Here is a 22,132-nt window from a genome sequence, read left to right as displayed (position 1 = left end):
GTGTGTGTGTGTGTGTGTGTGCTATAGCTTCTCTAAAGAGGCATTTTTTGACCCAAGAGGATGTTTGTTTATACTTATTTTGCTCACTCCAATCATCCAAAGCTGGATATGAAAGGTTGGATCAGAAGAGAGGTTAAAACTGGATCTGAGAACCATTTTGAAGATGATAATTGAACCTATGGGAGATGATGAGATCAGTAAATGAAATAGTATAAGGAGAGAAGAGGACGCTGGACAATGCCCTGTGGGATGTCCACAGCATGACCTTGCAGATGTCACTGGTCTAGAAAGGGTAAACTGCTGTTTTCTCCACTAAGCACTGGTCCTCTACTAATCTTTTCTTTCTGCTGGTTTTGTTATCTTCTGTTCTTGTCTCAACCAGCTACTCTTTAAAACTATTTTGAGTCTCTAGAGACTCTGCCCCTTCTTTCCTTAGAGCAGAAGATGGATTGTTAAACTCTTTTAGTTCATAGCCCCAGGGGCTATTTCAGCTTTTTGTAATTTGCCTTTTGGCATTAAATCTGACTTTTGAACTGAATTTAGTATAAACTCTCTTTTTTGAATTATGATCAGAAAGTCTTTTAACTCCTTTATTATACAACAGTCATTAGCCTGAGTCCCTGCTAATCCTTTCAAGAGTAAGACTTTCATTTCATTTCAGGGGCTGAGTGGAATGGGTAACCTTTGTCCTTCCCTCATCACAAATCATTACTATGCATCTAGCAACTTTTGTCCTCCCACCTCCCAGGCCACCAAATTGCTGTACTCCCTACTTTCTTCTCTAATGACTCCAGGCAAATAGTGCCCTATATACTGGTACCGTGTGTAGTTTATACATCATAATTATTAATTAGCACATACAGTAACATAAATACAAATAATTATCCCAAATACCCAGTTGGGACAGGTCCAAAGTTTCCCTGTTTATCCACAATAGGGATTAGTTTTCTATAAAAGGCAATAAAACTATCCCCATGGCTTACACTTACTTGGCATGGATATGACTATTGTCAAGACAGATTATGAAAGATAAGCCTAGAGGCTACCAGAATGAATGGAAAACCCAAGTCTCTCCCTTTTCCAGCACATTCTCTACTCACACATCAAATTGACCTTCCTAAATCATAGGTCTGATCAAATCATCTCCCTTATCCAATAAACTCCAACAGCTCCCAATCAAATATAAAATCCTCTATTTGGTGTTCAAAGCCCTTCCTAACGTGTCCTATTTCTATCTTTCCAGTCTTCTTACACCTTACTTAGTTAGCCCCAAGTACTCTGAAATCCATTGACAGTGGCTTCCCAGTTGTTTCTTCAACACTCTGTCTCCCATGCCTGGGATTCTCTCCCTCCTTATCTCCTCTTTCTGGCTTCCTTGTCTTCCTTCAAGTCTCAACTAAAATCCCATCTTCTGCAAGAAGCGTTTCCTGATTCCCCTTAAATCTAGTGCCTTCCCCCTATTGATAATCTTCAATTCATTCTGTGTATAGATTGACTGTACATAGTTCTTTGCAAGTTGTCTCCCCTGTTAGATTCTGAGGTCCTTAATGATAAAGATATATTGTCTTTCTTTGGCTCCCCAGCCTGAAGCACAGTTTCTGTCATAGTAGCCACTTAATAGATGCTTTTTGAGTGATTCCTCTGGAGCTGAATGGCCCTTGCTTCCCTTGACTGAAGCTTCTTGGTCACAAATGTGCGTTTGTATGTGTGTGTTGGGGGGGGGATGTAGAGGAAAGTGTTGGGGAGATGCTCTAACCTGGTAGAAGACTGAAGCCCACCCAAGTCAGTACACCCTGCCCAGCTGAATAGATCCATTTCCATATGGAGTCAAGAGGAGCTGAATTCATAGAAGCTAGGTGCCATTGGGCAACTAGATAGTGAAGCAAATACAGTCAGGAAGTCTTATCTGATGTCAGGAAGATGAGTCTTCCTGAATTCAAATCTGGCCTCAGACACTTACTAGCTGTATAACCCTGGGCAAGTCCCTTTTAACCTCTCTCAGTCTCAATTTCCTCTTCTGTAAAATGAAGATAATAATAGCACCCACCTCTCAGGGCTGTAGTAAGGACTAAATGAGATAACACAGGGTAGCTAGGTATCACAGTGGATAAAGCGCCAGCCCTGGATTCAGGAGGACCTGAGTTCAAATCAGGCCTCAGACACTTGACACTTACTAGTTGTGTGACCCTGGGCAAGTTACTTAATCCTCATTGCTCTACAAAAACCAAAATTTAAAAAATGAAATAATACAATTGTAAAGTGCTTAGAAAGTGTCTGGCACATAGTAGGCACTATATACATATTAGTTATTATTATTATGACTATTATTGTTATCTTCTCTATAGGGCTGAGCACCATGAGAGCTATGCCCTATCTCATTCATCCTTGAGTCACTCTAAGAAGCTGGGATGATGCCTTTTATTGTTGTGGGAATTTAACATTTCGTTTTATTAATTTTTTTATTAGATATGAGCTGTTTTTTTCTGTAACATTATGAAAGCACAGAATACATAATGAATGAATGAATGAATGAATGGATATAGTTCAAATTTCATTAGAGAAATTCCAGGGGACAACCTACTCCATTTAAACTTTTCCCTAATAAAATCTGACCAGTTTTCATTCATTCATTCAGCAAACATTTATTAAATGCCTTCATGGAAGGCACAGTACAAGGTGCTATGGGGAATACAGAGATAAATTCAAAGCTGCCTTTGTACTAATTACATCAAGCCACAGGATACTACAAAACCTCAGTGCAAAAAATTGGTCTAACTTTCTACCCTGGAAAAAGAAAGTGAATAAAAACCATATATCTCTCAGATTACCATGCAGTTGGGTAGTCAGTCATCAAATTCATTCTTCAATTAGTCAGTTTGTCCATAAGCATTTATTAATCTCTTACTATGTTTTAGGTCCAGGGCTAAGTGCTAGGGATATATCTTGTGTAGTCAAAGCAGAAGGTCAGTGACTTGGGCCCATGATAGTAATAGATAGGTAGAGCCTATTACCTGGGTGAGTTTAGGTAACTTTCTTCATCAACCAGGATTTCAATTTCCTCATCTGTAAAAGGAATGGTTGGACTAGATGTCCTCTGATAGCTCTCAAGTGATGGTCCTATGAATCATGACCATCTTTTGCCTTTTTTGGTATCCCTGGTACTTAGCATAGAGTCTGGTATCGGGGAGGAGCTAATGATCACGGATCAATCTGTCCTACTACCCAAATGTAAATCATGGTGCACTCTAAGCTTGGGAAGATTAAAATTATAAGTCAACCAAAAGGCAACAGACAGACACACGTTGAGGGTGATTAGGTGTCAGCATGTAATTGACACTGACTTGCATTCAAGAAGTGACAAAAAATTACACTTTTGAGGATGTGTGTGACTGGAGAGGAAGTCGGCCAGGCATTTACTGAGAATGACAGCCAACATGCAGATAGCCTGACGTATATCACTACTCTGGAGAATAAGAACAAGAATGAGAGAATTTTAGGAAAAATTATAGATGAGAATTTCCTAATATATGAATAATAACTCACTTGAAAAGTGTTTTGTAGACATTAACTCATTTAATCCTCACAACAATGCTGTGAGGTAGATACTATTCTTCTTCCCATTTTTGTTGTTTAATCATTTCAGTCATTTCTGACTCTTTGTGTCTCCATTTGAGGTTTTCTTGCCAAAGATGTTGCAGTAGTTTGCCATTTCCTTCTCTGGCTCTTTTTTTTTTTTTTTTAAAGTGAGGCAATTGGGGTTAAGTGACTTGCCCAGGGTCACACAGCTAGTAAGTGTTAAGTGTCTGAGGTCGGATTTGAACTCAGGTACTCCTGACTCCAAGGCTGGTGCTCTATCCACTGCGCCACCTAGCTGCCCCTCTCTGGCTCATTTTACAGGTGAAGAAGCTGAGGCAAACAGGAAGGTTAAGTGACTTGCCCAGGATCACACAGCTAGCAAGTGTCCAAAGCAGCATTCAAACATGGAGGAGAGTACCCATTGGTGACATAATAAATATGTCAAAGCATCAATTTACAATCTAAATTCTTTTGTTGTAATAGAATTTCTGTTGACTATTACTAGAAATACATGGATCATTGTTTGGGGTTTAGATATCTTTTTGTTAATTCGGAGATTTTTATTATAGTGGTATTTGAGGAAATAATTCATATTTATATAGTGTTTTCTATATGTGTCAGGCACTGTACTAAGCCCTTTACAAATATTATTTCATTTGACCCTCGCAACAACCTTAGGAAGTAGGTGATATTATTTCCATTTTGCAGATGAGGAAACTGAGGCAGATGGAGGGTAAGTGACTTATCCAGGGTCACACAATTAGAAAGTGTCTGCATGTAGATTTGAACTCAGGTCTTCCTGACTCCAGTCTTGGCACTCTATAAGGATAAGCTCATATAAATTCATATCAGGAAAGTGATTTGCCTCTGGTCTCACAGCAAGTGTCATAGACAAGATTCAGATCTAGGCCTCCAGACTTTCCTGTTCCATTGCACAGAAAATGGCCATTTCCAAGGAAGGCTTGAGCTCAAACTTTTTTTTCTTTTTACCAGGTATTTCTCTAAATTCCCAGGGCCCCAGGAACCGATGTATTCTATTATTTCTATTCTATTACTTGATGTCGAAGATTTTTTTTCCTGTTTATTTCACAGTTTAAGGAGGAAAAAAAAATCTTCCTGGACTCCTGCAAGGCAAGAAACAATAACAGTCAGGATATCGTCAAACTCAATTATCTCCCGACTGCTCAATTTGCCTTTGATCTTTAGGAGCTCAAAGAATTTTAAATGCTTTATCAATGTTCATTTGAATTCCTTGGTTAAACCCAACACCTCATTAAACTGAGAAATAAGGAAAGACGTGTTAGCCTTTCCTTAAGGCCTGTCAAAGTACAAGAAAGAACCGATTATAGCTTCTTAGTCAATTCCCAAGGGGTTTACGCCTCGCAGTCTAAAATATCTTTACTCTCTGTCTATACAGACCTCCGGACAGCTGTGTTTTATGTGCATTTACACCCACTGACACCTACTTCGATTCACCTCTATCTGTAAGGTGACACCGCAGTCCTCTCTCTGCTTGAATTGGCACCAAGAGCAAGGACATTTTTTTTTCTCTGCTCAAAAGAAACAGAACTGGGCATTGTGAGTCAATGGGCCATTGTGGTGTGGAAACAAATGCTTCTTTAGGGGATTAAAAAAAAGTTGCAGAAGAAACTCTGTTCCTTGCCAAAGTCCCTCGTGGGCGCTCACCAAATATTAACATAGGATCATAGACTTAGGGCTGGAACAGACCTTAGCGGTTTTCAGGGCCAACCCCTTCAGTTTATAGATGAGGAAACGGAGGTCCGAGGTTGCTAGTGGGCAGCTGAGGTGGGATTTGAACTCGAGTGTCATTGATCCCAAACCCGACACTCTATTTACTCTGCTACCCTGCATCAATCTGGATTCCATAGCAACAGGCATTTTTTTCTTGGCCAAGTTAGTTAGGTCTTTAGTCAAAATAAGAGCAACAGCAGACACCCAGTTTTGTAGAGTGTGACTGCTTCATGTCCTAAATTCTTTCTGGATCCTCACAGTTGGAAAGACCTATTCTTACCCTAACCTGAGACCATTTTATTTCTTTGGAGTCTCTCTGTATGGTAGTTATTGTGGGCCTTTCTACTCTGTGACTTTGAACTATGTGAGGGTTCTCCCCACTTCCAAGATGGTAACTATTCTGGTCTGTTAACACTAGTTGGAGGGTGCTGGGGGAGGCTCACAGAAAAGTTGGACAGGCCGGTAATACACTATGTTTTTGTTTCTGTTTTAAGGTCCAATACAAGATCCCTCCCTCCACCTCCCACCCCCCACCCCAAGTAGGGTCAGACAATGAATATATTTTTTCTCAATCTTAATAGTATTAAAATTTTTCCAGTTACATGTAAAGCTAGTTTTCAACATTTGTCTTTAAAAGATTTTGAGTTGCAAATTTTTCTCCCTTCCTCCCTTCCTCCTCCCCTCCACAAGACAGCAACCGATCTGATACAGGTTATACACATTACAATCATGTATTGCCACATTAGGTTGTGAAAGAAGAATCAGAACAAAGGGAAAAACCTTAAGAAAGAAAGAAAACCCCCCAAAAAGTGAAAATAGTTTGCCTCAATCTGCATTCAGATTGCATAGTTCTTTTTCTGGATGTGGAGAGCATTTTCCATCATGAGTCCTTTGGAATTGTCTTGGAACAATGAATATTTGTTAAGCACCTGCTATCCATCAGGCATTGTGCTAAGGGCTAGGGACCCAAGGAAGGCAAAAGGCAATCTCTATTTCCCAGGAGCTCACAATTTAATGGAGGGTAGGAAATGGGGAGGGGGAGGGTTTAAATACAAAGGAATTTGAGGAATAATTCATTTGGACCCCTGCTCAATTCCAATCAGAATTAATCAGTTCGATATTCTACATAAATCATATCGGGATAGATGGGTTCTTATGGTGGGTCTCAAACTTTAATGTAATGTTCTGTACTTGTTTACCAAGCTATGAGGCTCATTTGCACCATGAAAATGCTGACATAGGTATCTCTATTCTGGTTTACTCAAATTCCACGTCTGAACTCACTGTGGGTGAGATGCCTTGATGCTTTGGAAAGTTCCCCAACTTATTTTGTACCTCTGGACTTCTCTCTCTTATCCAACATGAGCAAGTGACAATCTCATGACCACTTAGAAGAGATGCCCCATGCTTCACCCAATCTGTGATTTACCTGCTAAGCCATTTTTGGTTCTCAAAAGCAAGGACTACCAGCCAATGAGATACTGTATTTCACCATGCCTTTTTGCATATTTGGGTATCAAACCGTATGAAAACAAGGTCCTGGAAGAAGGAGGCATCTCAGATTGTGAGGAAGATCTGAGGTCCATTTCATTAGAGGGGATTATGGACCCTTTAATAAAGTGGCATTGGCTCAGAGCTCTAACCTACAATAAAAGAGACAATTTGGGGGGGGGCAATGAGGGTTAAGTGCCTTACAGGGTCATATAGCTAGTAAGTGTCAAGTGTCTGAAGCTGGATTTGAATTCAGGAGGCCAGTGCTTTATCCACTGTGCCACCTAGTTGCCTCTAAGAGACAATTTTAATCCCCACACAACTATGTACAAACAACCTATATGCAGGATAAATTGGAAACTATCCAACAGAGGAAAGGCACTAGTATCAGGTGGACCGGGACATGGGGAAATAGAGAAAGGGAAGAGGGGATAAGGGTAAAGGATGCCATCCAGTCTCACACACTGGAGGGGAAGTTGGTTGAGAGAACTGGTCATATGACCCTGGACAAACCACTTAACTTCTCTCTGCCTCAGTTTCTTCAACTGTAAATGGAAATAACAATAGTACCACCCCCATGAGGTTGTCATAAGGATTAAATGAGATAATATTTGTAAAGCACTTAGTATAGTGTCTGGCACATAGCAGGTGTTTAATAAATGTTTGCTTCCTTTCTCCCTCCCTCCACTTAGGTGTTTCAGGCCAGACAGAAGGAGCAAGAGGGTCAGGGATGATCTTATGAGCCGTTAACTTTACCAAGATTTTATTCTTCCTCTTAATCAATCAGGAGTTTGAAGGTGAAGGGGGATTCCTCCTAGGCTAGGGCATCTCAGTGACACAACCAAGGATTGTGGGTTTGATGAGGAGAAGACAGGTTCTCACTGAGGCAAATCTTACTGGTTTCCCATTTCTGATGTTATAGAGTGGTCCTACTTGATTCCTTTCCCTCTACTTACAAGGTGGTACTTGGGAATGACCAGGGGAAACTCTCCCTCTATAAGCCTTGGATTGTAGGATGATACATTTGGAGATGGAAGGACCCTTAGAAGTAATTCAGGGGCAGCTAGGTGGATAGAGCACCAGCCCTGGAGTCAGGACCTGAGTTCAAATCTGGCCTCAGACATTTGACATTTACTAGCTGTGTGACCCTGGGCAAGTCACTTTAACCCCGATTCCTCACAAAAGCAAAACAAAACAAAAACAACCAAAAAACACAAACAACAAAAAAAAGAGAAAAAAAGAAGTAATTCGATTAATTCTCCCAAACTGATGGCAAAAGTGGTTAAGTGACTTGCCCAATGTCTCATAGCTAGTGTTAGGAGTAGGATTTAAAAGTCAAATTTAATTTTAAAAACTGAACAAAAAGCTATTTTCTCTTGTTCTCACCTTACTCTCTTGTATGAACTGATGTATAGCCAAGTGAACAGAACTGGGAGAACATTGTACACAGTAACAGCAACATTGTGTGATGACCAACTATGACTTAGTTGATCAACAGACTTAGCTCTTCTCAGCAATACAATGATTCAGGATAATTCCAAAAGATTTATGATGGAATATGCTCTCCACTTCCAGAGAAAGAACTATGGATTCTAAATTCAGATTGAAGCATACTGTTTTCACTTTTTTTGTTTTTGTTTTTCTTTCTCATGGTTTTTCCCTTTTCTGATTGTTTTTTCACAACACAACTAATGTGGAAATTTGTTTAACATCATTGTTTACATATAACCTATATCAGATTATTTGCTGTCTTGAGAGGGGGAAGGGAAGGAGAAAGAAAAATTTGGAACTCAAAATCTTACAAAAATGAATGCTGAAAACTAAAAAAGAAGTGAACCTTTGAGAGATTTAAGAAGTCTAATTAACACAATAATCATTTGGGATTCCAGAGGACTGGTAATGGAGAATCCTATCTACTTCCTCATAGACAGGTGATGGACTAATATTCAGAATGAATGCATAATCAATGCAGGATGTGAATAATATGTACATTTTTGGGGAGATAAATAAGAAAATTTGTTCTGCTTGATTATGCAAAAAAAGTCATAAGACATAGGTTCTCAGATGATGGGAGCAGTCTTTAGATGATATTAATCTTCAGGGAAGGGATTATGGGAGTTGCTACAATATCTATGGGGCACAGTGAATAGAGCACTGGCGCTGGAGTCAGGAGGGCCTGAGTTCAAATCCTGACTTTAGACACTTGACACTACCAGCTGTGTGACCCTGGGCAAGTCATTTACCCCAAGTGGCCTCAAATATCCAGCACCATCTCCAGTCCTCTTGATGTATATCTTGTCTCTGGACCCAGATGGTTCTGGGGGAGAGAGTAAGGATGGTGACTTTGCATAGCCCTGCTTCATGTGAGGGCCAAAATTTGATATACAGAGTGTTATTTGGTTGACTCGCCTTAATATTGGGGTCCTGGAAATATGAGGGACCTTTTAGGTTCTCCCTCCGCTCTGAACTGCCCTTTTTAGATATTTCTCCCAGGCCAATAAGAAAGGAGCCTCTAAGCTTTAGTTCACAAAAGGATCAGATTTTAATACTTGGGAATTAATTAAACAACAAAGGTGAAACTAATAAAAATCAAAGATAAGGAAATAGGAAAATAGAAATACAGATAAATATTCTTAACTTTAAGCTTAACCTATTCACTGCCCAAACCGTTCCCAATAAATCTAGTTCAAAGGAATTTAGGGTTTTCCATAATTAGCTCACCAAACCTGAAAGTCTACAGTTGCTCGTGCCGCCAGAACAGCTAACATGCCACTGCAAGGGGAGTTGCCAGACAGAGAGAGCATGCCACCAGCACGAGGGCCAAGACCAAAAAGCTTGAGTTCCATAAGACACCTAGTGTTCCAGAAGCAGCCTGCCTCCCTTCAGGGAGTGTTCAATCTCCCCTCCCCCAAAAGGGGAGGTCCTTCAAAAGCTGCCTATGGAGAGCTCCTTCTGACCTCAGTAGCATACGTAACCTTGGGGTGGGCCAGCTAAAACTGCAATCTTAATCCTTACCACAAATAATTTTTACCACATTCACTTTAAATCCCATTCACTGCAAGCCATATTACTTCTTTGAGAACAAAGGACAAACAACAAACGCTACAATAGTTTAAATGGATGAGATTTCCCCTTTTAGCTTAAGAGTTTCTTTGGAAAGTGGGTGATGGGTGAGGTTACAAAGGTAGAGGTAATTACAGGACAAAAGTTTGACCTCTAGGTAAATTTCCCCAGAATATGGGTGAAGTTAATAAGGGAAAGGAACCACAAAAGGGAACATTAACTTCAGCTTGATTAAGTCTTAGCAAAATAGAATTAAAATCAATTTTCAATTTTACAGCTGTTCTTAAGAAACAAAATGATAGAACTATGTCTTAGGTCCTTTCTAGCTCTAGGCCTATGAGCTTTGTATTGCAATAAAAAGTTATTGGGAAGGGAAGGGAAAGGACTTAGTGTTCCTCTCTCTTTTAAAAAATTTTCAGTTTTGTTGTTGTTACTGTGAATTTAATCATCAAAAAAACCCATTTCAATATACAAAGAGTAATAATATGAAGAATTGCATGAGAAACTGAAACATAGCTTTTTAAATGAAATGTTTTTCCATATTTGCCATATATTATCTATTGTATTTTATTACATATTTAAATTTCTCTATATATCTATATAAACAATTTAACAAGGTAGTAACAAAAAAAGAGAGAAAAAATGATAAGGAGGATGATTTCAGGAAAACCTGGACATACATGAACTGATGCAAAGTGAAGTGAGCAGAACCAGGAGAACATTATATATAGTAACAGCAATATTGTGGGGTTTTTTTTGTTTGTTTGTTTTGTTTTAGTGAGGCAATGGGGGTTAAGTGACTTGCCCAGGGTCACACAGCTAGTAAGTGTAAGTGTCTGGGGCCGGATTTGAACTCAGGTACTCCTGACTCCAGGGCCAATGCTCTATCCACTGCGCCACCTAGCTGCCCCTATAACAGCAATATTGTACAGTGAAGAACTATGAATGACTTGCTATTCTCATCAATACAGTTATCCAAGACAATTCCACAGGACTCATGATGAAGCATGCTGTCTACTTCCAAAGAAAGAACTGATGCTGTCTGAACGCAGACTGAAGTATGCTCTTTTTTACTTTCTTTTTCTTTCATTCTTTTTTTTTTTAAATCCAGTCTTCTTATACAAAATGACTAATATGGAAGTGTTTTACATTATTGCACATATATAAACTAATGGATTGTTTATCATATGAGGAAGTGGGGATTCAAGGGAGGGATAGAATTTGGACCTCAAAACCTTTTTCTAAAATGTTAAAAAATTGTTTTAACATTTAATTGGGGAAAAAATAAAATATATTAATTTAAAAAAGAAAAACAGGGGCAGCTAGGTGGCGCAGTGGATAGAGCACCGGCCCTGGATTCAGGAGGACCTGAGTTCAAATCCGGCCTCAGACACTTAACACTTAACTAGCTGTGTGACCCTGGGCAAGTCACATAACCCCAATTGCCTCAAAAATAAAATAAAAAAACATTAAAAAGAAAAACAAAACAAAGCTCTTGAATCAAATATGGATAGTGAAGCAAAAAACAAAACAAAAACAACCCACATTAGCCATGTTCAAAAATTATGTCTCAATCTGTACCCTGAGGCAGATTGACCTCAGAGACATCCCCTCTCTGTCAAGAGTTGAGTGGGTCCTCTGGAATTTTAGTTGATCATTTCATTGATCAGAAGTCTTAAAAACAAAGTAGGGTTTGAAACCAGGTCTTCCGGATTACATGTTTAGCATTCTAGCCACTCTATTCTGTGCCTCCTTCCAGAAGTTTCCAGAAAAGAGCATTATGTCCAGAGCAGAAATAGCTTGCTGTAAAAGAAGCTAGGCCCAAAGAACCATGGAAGGTTTTTTGCAGTAGTATGGGCCATACATGTGTGGTCAGGTAGGATTATATATTTAGAGCTAGAGGAGACTGAAGTGACCACTCAGTCCAACTGCCTCTTTTACACCAAGTCCCAGGGAGGTTAAGGAACTTGTCAAAGGTCACTTGACTGTAGTAACAGAGATCTTAGGTAGTGGGTTTTCTACCATGTACCTTGATAGGAGAGTTTTACTCAAAAGTCCCTTGCAGCTTTTCTAATGTAAGCAGTCATTTCTCTCCATGGGCCTGTTGTGTTGTGCTTGGAATCCCTACCAGTTGGTATAATAGAATTTAAGGTGATATTATCTCATAAACCCCAATACTGCTCTCCCTGCCTTGCTGCCCTCTATTTCCCTCCCCAAGCAAAGTTAAATACCATTCATCTCAGATACCATTTAGGGGTCATGTAGGTCAAGGTACATGAATTTGCTATCAGGATCATCAGGATCTTTGCTCTTCTTGTCTTACACCCAAAGGCACCACTTCTGGACTTAATTATATTTTGGCCACATTGATTTGTGAGTCATATCTTTTCCAGGCCTTTCCTTTGAATGTCCTATAAGGAACTAAGAAAGCAGAGCAAACTCCCAATCTGTTCAAGCACCTGACTTCCTATTTCTACCCTTGTGTTGTTCATTAGGACCACAGTCTGCTCAGTTTTCTCTATTTGTCTTGGTGTCATTTCCACTCTTGGTGACCAATACAAGGTGTTTAATTGAAGCTGAGAAGACAGCACTTGACTGATTGCAATTAGATTTGCTTCAATTCTGTCAGGAGGTGTTTCACATCATCAGTTAAAGTTTTGAAGGAATTGATTGATTTGGGCCAAATATGGTGCCCTCCTAGAGGGTGTCAAGAGACAGATGTAAATTTAATTTGCACTTTGGTCTTGAAAGAAAATGGCAGCTGACAGAAGTTTCCAGATAGGCCTCTTGTTGTTTTTTACAGTTTTTGGTGACATTAAGTGTGTGAATAGAGGTTACAGAGACGTGTGATTGCATGGAGTAATGTCACCAATTCATGGAACCACTAGTGATGAGATATGGCTATCTGAACTCTGTGGAAAATGAATAGGAAGCATTTAAAGGTAGTTTGGTAGAGTGGATTGGGCACTGGTCTTGGGGTTAAGAAGACCTTGGTGCAAATTCTACCTGAGGGAGTTATTAGTTGTCTGACCCAGGGCAAAGAAACCTTGATTCCCTCATGTCTAAAATGAAGGTATGGGGCTTAGTGGCCTCTAAAGTCCTTTCCCACTCTAAATCTATAATCCTATGTCTTCATTGTCTCTTTAGAATCTATAACAGTTGAAAAGATTTCATAGCACAGATGATGGGCCATAGAGATAGAGCTTGGATGCTTTCATTAGAAAAAACTCCTTCTTACTGATGTTTCCTTATTCTTACAAATGAGCTACCTAGGTAGGCCAAGCTAGAAGCAAGTTAACTAAGAATGTACAAAGCTTTGTGATGCTGCCAACTTTGTTAGCACCATAGGAGGAGGCAATGTACCTCCAGCTGGGCTGAGACAATGAGTAGCCAACACTGCTGGTTGGGAAGCAGCCAGTGGTTCTGGATTGATTTGTAAACCCACCATTTCTCCTGCAATCCTGCCAATGCAGAGTAAGGAAGAAGGGGGGAGAGAGGGAAAGGAGTCAAATGGGATTCTCTTGGCAGAAACATGTAACACCATGAGATTCCAGGGTCTCCAATTCAATTCAGACAGTATTTATTACAGAAGGTATTCTTGTGATCTTCTGGTACCCCAAGCATGGGACACAGCCAGTGAAGATGCATGGAGTCTAAAGATGGAGCCTTCTTTGGATGTGGAAAAGCAAAGAGATCAATGTCATTGGATCTTAGAGTACACAGAGGAGAGAGTGAAAAGTAAGAAGATTGGAAACATAGGAAAAGACTAAGTTGTAAAGAGCTTTAAAAGACAAACAGAATTTTATATTTGATTCTAGAGATAACAGGGAGCCATTGGAGTTTATTCAGTAGTAGTCATGTCTGTGCTGTAGGAAGATCACTTTGGCAGCGGGGTATAAGATGAATTGGAATAGAGAAAGACTTAAGGCATGGCAGCCAGCCAGAAAGGCTATTGAAATAGTTCAGGTGTGAGGTGATGAAACCCTGGACCAAGGTAGTTCTAGCATCAGAGGAGAGAGGTCAGGTGTATACAAGAGATCTCACAAAGATGGAACTACAAGACTTGGCCACAGGTTGGCCATAGGGAATGAGGAAGAGATGATGACATCTAGGTTGTAAGCCTGAGTCACTAGGAAGATGGTGGTGCCCATGGCAGGAATTGGGAAGTTAGAAGAGGGGAGGGTTTTGGGGAAAAGATAATGAGCTAATATTTGGATGTGTTGCGTTTAAGATGTCTGTGGGACATCCAGTTGGAGATGTGAATAGTGGAGAGAAGTTAGGGCTAAATTATCTGCATAGAGATGAGAATTGAATCCATGACAGTTCATGAGTCAGCCAATAAACACCTGTTAAGTGCCTACTATGTACCAGGCACTGTGCTAAGCCCTGAGGATACAAATACAAATTTTAACAAAGATGTTTCCTGCCCTCAAGGAGCTCCTTAAATACAACCTCTGGAGCCCATGGCCTTAAGATCTCCCAAGGATGAGTTTCCTAGGGAAGGGAGTCATGATGGATCAAACAAATATAGAGGAAGAGGAGAAGAGACTTAGGTGATGTGCATGGTTAATGGACACAACCTAGATGAAGACCAAACAAAGGAGACTAAGTAGAATTCATTAGATAAGTAGGAGAACAGGAAGAGAATGGTGTCCAAAGGGAAAAGACTATAGCAAGGAGAAGAAAGTGATCTTTAATGTCAAAGACTTCAGAGAGGTCAAAATGGATGAAGATCAAAAGGCCATTAGATTTGACAATTAAGAGATCACTGGTAATTTTGGAGGAAGCAGTTTCCGTTGAATGATGAGTTTGGAAGACAGACTGTAGGAAATTTAGAAGAGAGTGACAGGAAAGAATGGGAGACATTGATTGTAGACAGCTTTCTCAAGAAGTTTAGCCACAAAAGAGAGGAAAGATATAAGATGGTAACAGGGATGGATGGTTTAAATGAGATTATTTTTTAAGGAAAGAAGACAGATGGACATGTTTATAGGCACCAGGGAAGCAGTCAGTAGACAGAGAGAGATTAGTGAGAGATGAGAGGCTAGAGGGGCAATCTGCTGAAGAAAATAGGCTAAATGGCATCACTTGTGTATGTCAACAAACAGGATTTTGTATTTAATCATCTTAAATTTAATATTTAAATGACAAACTGTATTTCTGTCTTAAAAAAGGAAAGGTTAGGATTGGCAAGGAGAAAGGCCGCCTCTTTGTGTGAAGCATGAGTGAAGGAACTAGTGGAATACATCTGAGTGATGTGAGATGAGGAGGGAGGAATGACCCTCTACCAACAGAAGTAGTAGTGGTGAAAGAATCTGTACATACTCATTGTCCCCACTTCCTCACCTCACACTCACTTTTATATTATCTTTTTTTTTTTTTTGCAGGGCAATGAGAGTTAAGTGACTTGTCCAGGGTCACACAGCTAGTGTTAAGTGTCTGAGGCCGGATTTGAACTCAGGTCCTCCTGAATCCAGGGCTGGTGCTTTATCCACTGCACCACCTAGCTGCCCCTCACACTCACTTTTCAACCTCTTTGGATCTGACTTCTGACCCCGCACTCTCCAAGATTATCAGCACTCTCCTAACGTAAATCCAATGATCTGTTCTAAATCTTGAGTTTGGGACATTGTTGGTCAGTCTCTTCTTCTAGAAACTCTCTTCTCTCTGGGTATTTGTGATATTACTCTACTCCATTTTTTTGGACCATTTCTTCTCCATATCTTTGGATGGACCATGACCCATGCCCTGGCCTCCCTTTGTGCACATAGCCCAGGACTCTGGCCTGAAACTTGTCTCTGTGCATGCTCTCCCAGAGATCTCATCAGCTTCCATGTATTCAGTTATAATCTCTATGTGGATGACTCCCAAATTTTCAGATACGTTCCTTATCTGTCTCCCGAGCTCCAACCCAACCTTATCAATTGCTTACTATACATCTTCACCTTAGGATGTCCTCTAAGCATTTCTTTTTTTTTTTTTTTTGCAGGGCAATGGGGGTTAAGTGACTTGCCCAAGGTCACACCGCTAGTAAGTGTCAAGTGTCTGAGGCCAGATTTGAACTCAGGAACTCCTGAATCCAGGGCCGGTGTTTTATCCACTGCGCCATCTAGCCGCCCCCCTCTAAGCATTTCAAATTCCATATATCACAAACAGAATCCATTATCTTCTTGCCCACCCCAAACCCACCCCCCAATTGCTCCAAACTTGCCTATTTTTGTGAAGGGCACCATCATCTTTCTAGTCAGTCAGGCCTGCAAGCTCTCATATCCAATCAGTTGCCAAGTCTCACTGATGCTATTTTCCAGAGCATCACTTTTATGCATTTTCTCCCTTCTATTCACACAGAAACCACCTTAGGTCAAGCTTTCATTACGTCTTACTTGCATTGCTGCTGTAGCCTTCTAGCTGATCTCCCTGGCTTGAGTCTGTCCTCTCCAAACTGTCCTTCATAGCTCTTCCAAATCGATGTTCCTACAGCACAGGTCTGACCATAAAATAACAACTTGTCTGAAAAGCCCTTCACAATCTGACTCCAACTCATCTTTCCAAACTGATCACTTGTTATTCCCTCTCATCCTCTACAATTCAGCAAAACTGATGATCTTGCAGTTCCCCTTTCCATTCCAACTTCTACCTCCATGCTTTTCCCCAGCCTGTGCCCCATTTCTGTTTTTGGTGTGTTTTTTGTGGAGCAGGTCAATGAGGGTTAAATGACTTGTCCAAGGTCACACCTAGTAAGTGTCAAGTGTCTGAGGCTAGATTTGAATTTAGGTCCTCCTGAATCCAGGGCCAATGCTTTATCCACTGTGCCACCTAGCTGCCCCCCTGTGCCCCATTTCTGGAATGCATCCCTTCCTCATCTCTTCCTCCTAAAGCCTTAACTCAGGTGCCTCCCCTAGCTTAATGGCCCCAGTAATTAGAGCTCTCTCTTCAAACTATCTTGTATTTGCTTATCTATGGACATGTTAGCCCTGCCCCAACTTTACTAGACTGTAAGATCCTTGAGGGAAGGAAATTTTTTTCCCCATTTTTTTCCCAGTATCCCCAACACTTGACACATTTGTTGTTCATTCATTCAATTGTGTCCGACTCTTCATGACCCTGTGGACCATACTGCCCATGGGGTTTTCTTGGTGAAGATACAGGAGTGGTTTGCCATTTCCTTCTCCAGTAGATTAAGGCAAAAAGAGGTTAAGTGACTTGCCCAGGATCACACAGCTAGTAAGTGTCTGAGGCTGAATTTGAACTCAGGTCTCTCTGACTCCAGACCCAGTGGTCTACCCTAGCTGCCTCCACTCAGCACATAGTAGGAAATTAACAAAATATTCATTGGCTTTTGTTCAGGGACCCCTTCTCCTACTTGCAAGTTCTGGGCACTTTAATATGGGCATACCCTCTGGCACAGTGAGGGTAGTAGATGACAAGGGGAAGAGAAGTGGACCTCTCTTCCCTTGCCCAGCCTAGGGTAAAGGCAGGGCTGGCCCTTAGGGAGAGAAGCTCCACAGATGAAGATCGGATCCACCCACCACCATAATATCTAGGCATTTCATACAGAGGAGCAGCTGTGCTCAGAATTAGTTCTTTTGGAGAGCAGGATCCTTCCACGAGACTAATTGCTTTTATAATAGGACTTTCAGGGGGGAAATTTCTCTCTCTCATAAAAGCAAATGGATTCCCTGCCCTGAATGCACATCTTCTACACAGCAGGTACCGAATTACAGATGGCATTTTATGCTCCCAATCAGGACTTTAATGGGGAAGGAAAAGGCTCTGGCTCCTCCTTCCCCTCCCTGTCATTACAGCTGGAAATGCATTTTCCCTTCTCCTGGAGGGGGAATGGGGTGGGGGCAGGCTGAAAATACCCAGAATGCAAAAAAAGTGCCAGATCTGAGCCTCAGAGCCATAGTGGTCCTTAAATTGGACATGCCACCAGGGATGTCAAAGTAATTCCAAGGATGAACAATTTCTCAGAGCCATGATGTGATATATACAGAGAGTCAGATTTAAGGGCAGGTAGACAGATTCCTATTTGGGGGAGGGTGTGGGATTTCAGGGGTGCTGGGAAAGTCCTCAGCTCTCTCTCTCCCCAAAACTTCTCCAACAGTCATTGCCAGGGTCTCATGACCTCAGATTGAAAAGGTGACACAACTTCAGACAGGGGCATGCAGGAGAAAATAGGGGATCCATGGCTAAGAATAAGCTTTATCACTAATTTTGAGACATGTCCGTCATCATTTCCAAACTCTTTGGTATTCCTTGTGCCCAAGACCAAGAAATGGAAACCCACCACACAAAGCAATGCCTAGGCCTTCCCGAGAGGGATACACAGACATACAGGGAAATCCACTCAGGAACACCAAGTCCCTGAGCATGAACTACTATAGTGAATGTCTTACCTGACTCTCTTGCCTTCCCATCCTTACAAACATGTAATTCTACCATTATGGGGATATGGTGGGTCTCAAGGACTGTTCAGATGCCCTAGCTTTTATATCGTCAAGTGTATCCCCTTAACTATTCCCCCCAGATAACTTGCTTCCTGCTTGGTGAGAAAACCTAAAATTCCACAATTAGAGATTCATTCCATTGGTTCGAGACTTTGTTTTCCATGAATATGCAAACTCTCTCTGGGACACGTAGCATATTAAGCCTTATCAGTGATTCCTAATTCAAGGTGAGAAACTGAAAGTAGGGGATACAAGGATTTGGGGAGAGTATGAGGGCACTCAGACTTTAGGCAATAGTGGTTGACATGTAATAAGCAGTGCTTATTGACTGAGAGGTTGGAGTTAAGCCACAAAGAGAAGAAAAGATGAGGAAAGGCAAGGCTGGGGTTTTTTGTTTTTTTTTTTTTGCAGGGCAATGGGGGTTAAGTGACTTGCCCAGGGTCACACAGCTAGCAAGTGTCAAGTGTCTGAGGCCGGATTTGAACTCAGGTAGTCCTGAATCCAGGGCCGGTGCTTTATCCACTGCGCCACCTAGCTGCCCCAAGGCTGGGTTTTTGAAGCATCCTTTGTTCACTTTGATAAGCTTGCAGAACTCTAGTCTTTTCTTGCATCACAGAAAGCAACTCTGGGAGGTAGGTGCTATTATTATCTTCATTTTGCCTCAAAAGAAACTGAAGCAAAAGAGGTAAAATGACTTGCCCAGGGTCACAGGGCTAGTAAGTGTCTGAGGCCAGATTTGAAGTTGGGGTTTCTCGATTCTAGACCTGAAACTCTATTCACTGGACCAGCAGCTCACATCTCCTCTCTGGGCCTGTCTTCTTATTTGTAAAATAAAAAGGCTGGACTAGATGGCCTCCCCCTGCAGCAAACCATTTAAAGCCTTCAAATGTGTCAAGTGTTGGGGATACTGGGAAAGAAATGGGGAAAAAATGTCCTTCCCTCAAGGAGCTTACAGTCTAGTAAAGTTGGGGCAGGGTTAACATGTCCATAGATAGGCAAATACAAGATAGTTTGAAGAGAGAGCTCTAATTACTGGGGCCATTAAGCTAGGGGAGATTTTTTCATTTGGACTAATGCTGTCTAGTGCTGAACCTATTGCTAAAAAAAATATTAAAACTTAAAAAAAGAAACAATTAGTGGAGAGAGAGAGAGAGAGACAGAGAGAGAGACACAGAGAGAGAGACACAGAGAGAGAGGTATGTATGTAGATTCATCACTCCATAGGCAGATTCTCTTTTCAGCAAATCTCTCAAAAATCCTATTTTTCTTTGGAGAACGTCCTACATCCTGTTATGGATTATTTCAGAGGACTTCTCTGCTGCTGAAGAGAACATCTTCACCTCTGCCTCCATTTCCTCCTTACCTCCTTACCTTACTTGGCTTGCCTCCCCATCACTCTACTGAAATGGTTTTTTTTCAGTCACCTGTGCTTCCTAATCCCCCCAATCAATGACATCTTAAGAGTCCTCCTTTTCTTTGGCCTCTCTGCAGCATTTGACTCTCTTGTCTTTTCAGTTATCTTCATCCCCGGTATCCAGGATACCACAGAGTCTACATCCACAAGTCTGCATTTTCCTGAGTTTCCTTCCTTCCTTCCTCCCTTCCTCCCTTCCTTCCTCCCCTCCCCTTCCCTTTCTTTTTTTTTTTTTTTAAACCAGCCCTTGAGCAGCTCCTTCTTCCTCTTTTTTGCTGGTATTACTTCTTCTTCTTCTTCTTTTTTTTTGATGAGGCAATTGTATTTAAGTGACTTGCCCAGGGTCACACAGCTAGTAAGTGTCAAGGGTCTGAGGCCGGATTTGAATTCAGGTCCTCCTGAATCCAGGGATGGTGCTCTATCCACTGTACCACCTAGCTGCCCCGGTATTACTTCTTTATGTTTTGGGGCATACTCAAAGGCTGAGTTCTCAACCTTCTGCTCTTGCAGATATAAAACTATAAGGGAGCTTAGATTTAAAGCAGTAAGTGAACTTACAGCTTTGAGGAATTTAAGGGAACATATAGTCCAAAGTCTTCATTTTACAGATGAGGACACAGAGGCCAGGAGAGGTGATGTAGACAGGTAGGTGGTGCAGTGGAGGAAGGGCTAGGCTAGGAGTCAGGAAGACCTGAGTTCAAATCTAACCTCAGACATGTACTAGCTGTGTGACCTTGGGTAAATCACTTAACCTCCGCTTGCCTCAGTTTCCTCATCTGTAAAATGAGGATAATACCACCTGTTGTTATGACGATTAATACCAGGGTTGTTATGAGGATTAATTGAAATAAATAATATTTGTAAAGTATTTAGTGAGGCAGTCAGAAGGCTTGGTGGCTAGAGAACTGGGCCTGGAGGGAGAAAAACCTGAGTTTGAATACAGCAGATTGCTATTGTTCATCCTTTGTTCTCAAAGAGGACCAATGACATCAGGAAAGTAATATCTTGACTCGCAAGTGAATTGGATTTAAGTGAGACAGGGCTGTGCAAAGTCAACAGCCTCACTCTCTCCTCCAGAGTCATAGGAGTTCAGTGGCAAGACATAGGTCAAGACGACTAGCAATGTCCCCGATGCAATGGGAGACCTTGGCCTTTTTATTTTTTTTGGTGAGGCAATTGGGATTAAGTGACTTGCCCAGGGTTACACGGCCAGTAAGTGTTAAATGTCTGAGGCTAGATTTGAACTCAGGTCTTTCTGAATCCAGGGCTGGTGCTCTATCCACTGTGCCACCTAGCTGCCCCAACCTTGGCCTTTTTAAGCTAAGGTCTTTCTCAGGTCTCAGTTTGTCTGAGACAACATCCATTCAGTAGTTAAAGGCTAGGTAAGAATTAAGGCAAAAGATGGCCTATTTTGCCTTCACAAAAGAATCAGTCTGGGAGGGGAAGGCCCTCAGAGTTTCTGACCTATAAATAGGCAATCCAGCATCAGACACTTAATAGCTGTGTGATCCTGCACAAGTCACTCAACCTCCATTTGCTTCTGGAGAAGGAAATGGCAAACCATTCCAGTATCCTTGCCAAGAAAACCCCATGGCAGGGGCAGCTAGATGGCGCAGTGGATAGAACACCAGCCCTGGAGTCAGGAAGACCTGAGTTCAAATCTGACCTCAGTCACTTGACACTTACTAGCTGTGTGACCCTGGGCAAGTCACTTAACCCCAATTGCCTCACCAAAAAAGAAAGAAAGAAAGAAAGAAAACCCCATGGCCATAGTGGTGTGCTATGGGCCATGGGGTCACAAAGAATCAGACATAATGCAATGACTGAACAACAATAACAACAACAACAACAACAAAGTACTTAGTGTGATGCCTGGCATGAAGCAGGCACTACATAAAGGGTAGCTATTATTCCTTACAGAAGGTCACATAAGCAGAACAGCACTCTGTGCTCTTACCCTGGAAGATCTCACCCACACTTGTGGCTTCAATGACCACCTCCTGAGAATGCCTGGCCAAATCCTCCTGCCCAAGCAGAGAGTTAACACACAATAGCTACATCCTGACCTCAGACAGCAACAGGGATCTCCAGTGATGGGGGACAGAACTGACAGGGTTTTAGGTGACTGAAACCAAGGGAGGCAGGGGCAAGAAACAAAACACACGCCAACGCCTCCCTAATGGGAGACCGGAAGAGCCAGAGAGGAAAGCTATTATGTAAAGTAATAAACAGAAATACACTTTTAAATTTAATCTGTATTAGGAACTCTTTCTTAAGACTGGATGATTTAAATCAGGCCTTGATTTGTAGCAGTTGCTAATTTCCTGAGGTGTCAATGCTCACACTGAAACTCTAACAATGGTCTCTCCTGAGCCCTCCAGCTGGC

At 41.4% G+C, this 22,132-nt stretch overlaps 1 protein-coding gene across 1 annotated transcript in view; it reads right to left on the bottom strand.

Annotated features, from left to right (window-relative positions):
* SERPINE3 (serpin family E member 3) overlaps nucleotides 1-21,819 on the bottom strand; it is a 106,962-nt gene extending 85,143 nt beyond the window's left edge. The window contains exon 1 of the mRNA XM_043998482.1: nucleotides 21,704-21,819. The gene's annotated coding sequence lies outside the window, so the exon portion shown is untranslated. The remainder of the gene's footprint in view (nucleotides 1-21,703) is intronic.
* Between the last annotated feature and the right edge of the window lie 313 nt (nucleotides 21,820-22,132).

This window comes from Dromiciops gliroides, chromosome 3 (assembly GCF_019393635.1).
Source record: "Dromiciops gliroides isolate mDroGli1 chromosome 3, mDroGli1.pri, whole genome shotgun sequence".
NCBI lineage: Eukaryota > Metazoa > Chordata > Mammalia > Microbiotheria > Microbiotheriidae > Dromiciops > Dromiciops gliroides.
Note: the sequence above shows the minus strand (reverse complement) of the source record. Positions and strands in the feature narration are given on the sequence as shown.